Here is a 6000-nt window from a genome sequence, read left to right on the forward strand (position 1 = left end):
AGATCTTTTCAACTGCTTTATGGAAGGAACAACAGTGACACTGTCAGAATAAATTTAAATTTCATTTTTAATATGTCACTAAAATGACACAAGTTGTCGTGTCAATGCAAAAAGAGATACCATAAATTATAATTTCAAAGTGAAACTTAAAAATCCTAGGTACAATTAAAAAATTCAAGGTACAATATCTTTTCAACTGCGATTTGGCCCTCTGGGATCCTTAGATTTTTTTATTCCTGCATATACAACTAGTTTATCACTTCAAAAAAAAAAAGGCTCTTAGAAATCAAAGTGGTTTGTGTGATATACATTTCCAGAAAGAATAAATATGCCTTTTGGCTTAGATATGTTGATTACGTCGCTCGGTTAAGTTATAGCTTGTATTCACATGCTACAGCCTTGCTTTGTGAAAGATGATCTGAAGAATGTACAAATTGCACACATAAAATACCTTCAGCATGGAACAGTGTGTTATAATGGGGCTTTGTGAACTAGAGAGTTGTCCCAACTGATTTCAGATGGCAGTTTAGTCCTAGTTTATGAGTATAAAACCTACTGTGTACCTTACACCATATCATTCAAACAAAAGGTAGCAGAAAAGGTGATGTTAAAAGAGGTATGACTGCTCCTGAAATCGACTTGTAAGATGGATAAGGACCACAGTGATGGGGAAAATTTATTTTGTAGAAAATGCAGATGAAAATTCTCATCTGTGAGACTTTCATCTCACCCATATTGTGATCCTCACTGTCCAACCCCAGATCACAGTACATCGTCCATGCGTCAATTAGTGTGTGATGGTCATGTGTCATGCTGCTGCTATTTCATGTGAATAATCAACATTGAAATTTAGATTTTGTAAATAATCAAAAGTAAACATACTTCATTAAATAATGAATATTATTACCTTAGTAATTAAGTTTATAATGAATCTTATTAACTTAGTAATTAGCAATAGTATCTTAACAATTATAAGGGAAATCTTTATTGGTGGTCCAGAAATATTTTGTAATTATAGTCATGTTTTGGTCAGTTGAGTTAATCTCAATTAATATAATTCATTAACTTAATACCTAAACACTAACAGCCTAAGGGAGATACTTTAAGTGAACCAATATGACAGCTTTTAAAAAGGTCACAGTAAGTGTATGCCATTCCCTAATTTTAATTACATGCAATTTTAAGTTCATGTCTAAGCAAATTCTGATATCCTGAAGACCAATTCAGATAACCCAGTACCGACATCTGTGATCTGAATTCAGATAAAGATCCAAACAAGAAAGGTAGTAAGTGAGTGCAAAGAAGGTTTTGATTTATTTGTAATAGAGCTTGTAAGTAGTCTGGGGGCAAGGATTACTTTCTGTTTCTGTACAATACCTAGCTCAGTAACAAAAAAGGTATTCCTAGATGCTACAGAAATAGCAAAGTGTAATAATATAAATGCAGACTGAAATGATAATGCCATTGATGCAAGTCAGAATTTCATATAAGGTATACTGACAGATGTTTAATGAACTACACTGAATCAATCTGACACAGCACAGTTCTTAGGAAGCAACCAAATACTGCATAATTTGATTTAAATGAAATTACCTCTGCTGCAGTTATTTTTCTCAGTTTTTTTCTTCAAGCAAAGCTCACAGAAAATAGCAGCATCCCTACTTATGTTTTTCTTTAACATTATCAGATGATTAAATAGACTGGGCCTACATGTGGTTTGTCATTTGAAAATCAAAATCCAAAACTCAGCCTAGCTATCTGAGCTATGTTAAGTTACATTAACTGATGCCTCAGTTACCTTTTTACTCCTCAACTGGATGAGCATAATGTTGTTCTTCCTAACAGATTTTTACATCTTAGTAATTCTCAAATAACAGAAACATTTGTGTGAAAGCAGATAAAATTTTGAAGACAAGGAAAAGGAGAAAGGGAGGGAAGGAGGAGGGATTAATTACTGTAAGATGTTTATGGGAATTTGTCCTTACCTAGTTCATTTGCCTCGGAATTCTTCTTGTAGGGAATTAGGAGAAAGGAGGAGGGATCACAGAATACTAACTGGAAAGAAAAGATGAACATGGATACATATCCTTTCCTATAACTACAGCAGAGACAAGGTGATCATGGAATGTAGTGCTGCCAGTTTTAAAGAGCAGAGGGGGGAGGAAACACTTCCTCTATGAGTAGAAGAGAAGAACGCTAAAACAAAATTAGAAAAAGCTGCTTGCTTGTAGTAAGAGAAAAAAACTTGGAATGACACAGAACTTCTAGCTTGAAAGGGAAGGAAGAAAGGAAAGAAATACTGGAAGAAACTATTTTCCTTTTCAGCATCTTGGTAAGTAGCAATGGATTTGGCACTATTAAATCTAAATATTTAATGCTTTGCAGGGGTTATCCATGTTGGCAGCTCACCCTGTGCTTTGCAAGGAGAATACTGAAAATTCTCTTGAACTGTGGCCAACTGCAAACCAGCTGGACGAGACTGGTCTGGTGCAGTTACTGGTGTTCCCCTTCCTACTCTCCAAGAGAGGTCAGCCGCAAGGTGAACGGGTTTGTTCCCTGATCAGCCCTGCACACTGCCTGCCTTTCCTACAGGCCAAGGTAAAGCATCAGGCAGTTTCACACCTCCCAGAAATGCAGCAGGGCTGAAATCAACGAGGCCCCCTATCAGTGTCACTGATCTGTTACCAGGGGTAAAGGTATCTGAGAATCTGACACACCAGCGAGCACGGGAATGCTCACACCTCAGTGCCTTCAGAGAAAGTTACAAAGCATCGATGCATGCAATAGCAAATGAGATTTCAGCTCAGGGCTGCAGAACCGAGAACTGCAGGGGATTGTTTAATATTCAGTGAGCGCATGCCTAAAAAGTCAGTGCACATGCTATCAGAATTTCAGCATCCTGTGCACATCAGTGAACTTTGCTTAAGCTTCATCAGGATCCATTTACATTCTGGATAAGCGATTTGGGAGGAAAACTGGTATATGATGTAAAGAGCAAAATTAAAGGCCAAAACTTTCTTTTGGGGATATCTGTCAGGAAGATGTCTGAGCAGATTTTAAATAAAACACCTCTGAAATTTTTCATCCATGTCCCAAATCTTCCCAGAAGAACTTCTGAAATTATTCAGGACACATATGAATAATTTCTTTATATTTGAGAGACTTAGGCAGAGGCTTTCAATGCATAATCCAAAGAAGCAGTGTATTAACTGTCTTCAGCTGAAAGCCTGCCAGATGACTACCCTTCCCCATGCACATGGCATTTGATGCCTGCCATTTTAATATTTTGACATTTTTGTGAGAGACATTGTCCTGAAAGGTCACCACTTGTCTCAGCAGCTGGTTGGCTGCCACTGAGGCTTGGGAAGCTTAGCTCAGCAGCTGTCATCAAAAATGACCATTTTCACAGCTAAGTTTCAGGGAAGCTATGAATTTATGTCTATGGGGGGAAAAAGGAGACAAGAGGAAGGAAAAGGAAGCTTCAAAATCAGCTTTTACTTGCTACAGTGAAGACAGGTATTTATACATCTGTAAGATGAGGCTGAAGTATTTCAAGAGCAGCTTATAAACACAACAGTCACCAAATACCTGTGTTACAGCATCATTATGGGTTATACCATGAATATGTTTAGTCCTGTGTTGCAGCAAACTACACACATATTCTCCTCCCTAGTCACTTAATGGCAGTCACCTGTTAACTGTGCAAGTGACATTTTCACATGGCTCATGAAAAGCTGACAGTACCACTGGTCCCTAAGAAATAACAAAACCCATAAATAAAGCAAGAAACATGACATAGCAATTGAAACAAACCGGCTACAGCCTGCATTTCTTGTGTAGTTATGACATTTATACTTGGTACTGATTACAGACTGTTTTCAAGAAGCAGATTTCATTCACAGCACAGTAAGAATCCATTAGCCATCAACTCAATAGGACAATGGCAATACAGAAGCTTTGATTTAGAAAGGAGAATAAAAACCAACATACTGCTTCTTCATTGCTATGAGACCAAAAAATACACTGACAAGTATCAATTTTCTTCCTTACAGTATCACCACAACACTGAGAAACCTTCAGCTCCACTGCTTCCCAACCACCTTACTATCCTGTCTTGATGCTACTGTAGCAGATAAAGATCGTTTCATGTACAGACAGAATGAGATGGGTGAAAAACATGCATTGCTCACCGTGCTATCTTCATTGTTCTTATTAGGTCAGATGCAGACTTACTGGTGCCCCTTATGATGACTATTTGTTTGTGCTTCTGATAATAAGGTACTGTTGAGTTCCTTAATGAGAAGTCCCGGTCTGCATTTATGGATTTTTAAAAAAAAGATTCCAGGTGAAAAATACCATGGAAAAATTTTCTTCTACACGCTCACAAACCATCTCTTACTGCTGAAGTATTTTTCTTGCTGTGTATCTAATCTAAGCAGAAAAACATCTCTCTATAAGTACATCCTGCATTTGCTGGACTTCTCCCCTCACAGAAAAAATGGCAAGCAGACATCCCCAAAATCAACCAACACAACTGCAAACTATTTGTTCTGGAAAGCTTTCAAGCATCCCTTTCCCTCAGCAGTTCTTCCACTGAAAGCCAGAACAATACTGCAGAGAAGCTTCCCCTGTCAGGATGTTTTCAGCTTTCATCTCTCTGCTTTTTCAAGCAGAAGACTAAGGTAGAAACCTTAATTAGCAATCTGAAAGCACCACACAGGCAAGGAATACTTACATTTGCAACTGTATTTGTGATATTTGCGCACTGATCCAGCGACTGGTGATTACAAAGAAGAGAAAGAGCTTTTTAGACTGCCTTTCAACTCTTGCAGCAGTGAAATGAAGGCTGCTATCTGAAAGCTACTCATTTTCTATATGCTGTGCTCTACTTGCTTCCCATGTGCATACAACACAGCTGCCAGATTTAATAAGCATGTCAGCCTGCTTTCCCCAGAAAACAGCAGAGAGATGACAGGATGAAGTAGCCAGAGCATTAATCTGTAGTTATGGCTGCACTAAGCCTTGAATGAATGTCACAGTTTTATTGCCCTTGAAAAAAAAAAAAAAAAACCAAAAAACAAACAAATGAAGCTGTTCATGAAAAAAATAAGTGCAAAAGGATTTCAGAAATGTTAATCCATACTTGCTTCAGTGATATTAAAGTACATTAAAGACATTTCACCTTTTTTTTTTTGATCAGTTAACAAATCCCAGGACTTGAGATTTTTTTATTCCTTTAAGAATACATTTTTCCTAGATTTCCAAGTGTATGCTTGTACCCCAAATAACAAAACCATTAACTGACAAATTAGTTAAGCTTCCCTTCTGTTTCTCTCTGGAAGGAAGTATTTCCATACCTGTTTGTCTTAGCTGAATTCTTTCAGGCAAAAGAAAAGTTAATAAAAAAGAGGGGAAATTCTCTTTTACCATTTAAATTCTCCCACGAACAGTGGTTCCTAGAGCACTGGACTTTAGGATCTGCTGTGGTCAGTTCACTGCCAAGGTGGAGCATCGCAGTACCTCCAGCTGTAAAACCAGTTCCACGAGAGGGAAGGGCAGCCAGACTTTACATGACAAGAGAAGGTGCCACTCATGCAGTCAAAAACAACAAACTGAAAACAAACCCGAAACGCTCGGTTTAATCTGCAACAGTGCAGGGATGCCGCAGAGGTCATATGACATCTGTGCGCGTCTTTTTCTCTCTCTCATTTATATTCCTTTCACTTCCCTTGGAGGCACCTTCTCAGCAGGGAGTGGTTTCTGTGGAAACTACGGACAGTCGGTTTTCCCCTCGGAGAAACTGTTACTATGGTAACCTTACATAATGTATATGGCCTAGATTCTTTTTAAAAATAATCTAACCCTGAAATTCTCATTATAAAATTAGAGCTGATTTGTCTGGGGGGCAGGAAATACAGTTATTTTAAAACTGCATTAGAAATGTTTGATTAAAAAAATCCAAATGGTGTTACAAATTAAATGAGAGTATAGGGGACATGT

At 37.9% G+C, this 6000-nt stretch overlaps 1 protein-coding gene across 7 annotated transcripts in view; it reads right to left on the reverse strand.

Annotated features, from left to right (window-relative positions):
- The window catches only part of TRIM2 (tripartite motif containing 2), an 88659-nt gene extending 82949 nt beyond the window's left edge, over positions 1-5710 (reverse strand). For 3 of the 7 annotated variants that reach the window (XM_068187251.1, XM_068187255.1, XM_068187252.1), the window contains exon 1: positions 5428-5710. The gene's annotated coding sequence lies outside the window, so the exon portion shown is untranslated. Of the gene's footprint in view, positions 1-4190; positions 4565-4735; positions 4884-5427 lie in introns of those variants that run through there. The other 4 variants (XM_068187258.1, XM_068187265.1, XM_068187260.1 and 1 more) reach the window with 4 other exon arrangements.
- Between the last annotated feature and the right edge of the window lie 290 nt (positions 5711-6000).

This window comes from Anomalospiza imberbis, chromosome 4 (assembly GCF_031753505.1).
Source record: "Anomalospiza imberbis isolate Cuckoo-Finch-1a 21T00152 chromosome 4, ASM3175350v1, whole genome shotgun sequence".
NCBI classification, from domain to species: domain Eukaryota; kingdom Metazoa; phylum Chordata; class Aves; order Passeriformes; family Viduidae; genus Anomalospiza; species Anomalospiza imberbis.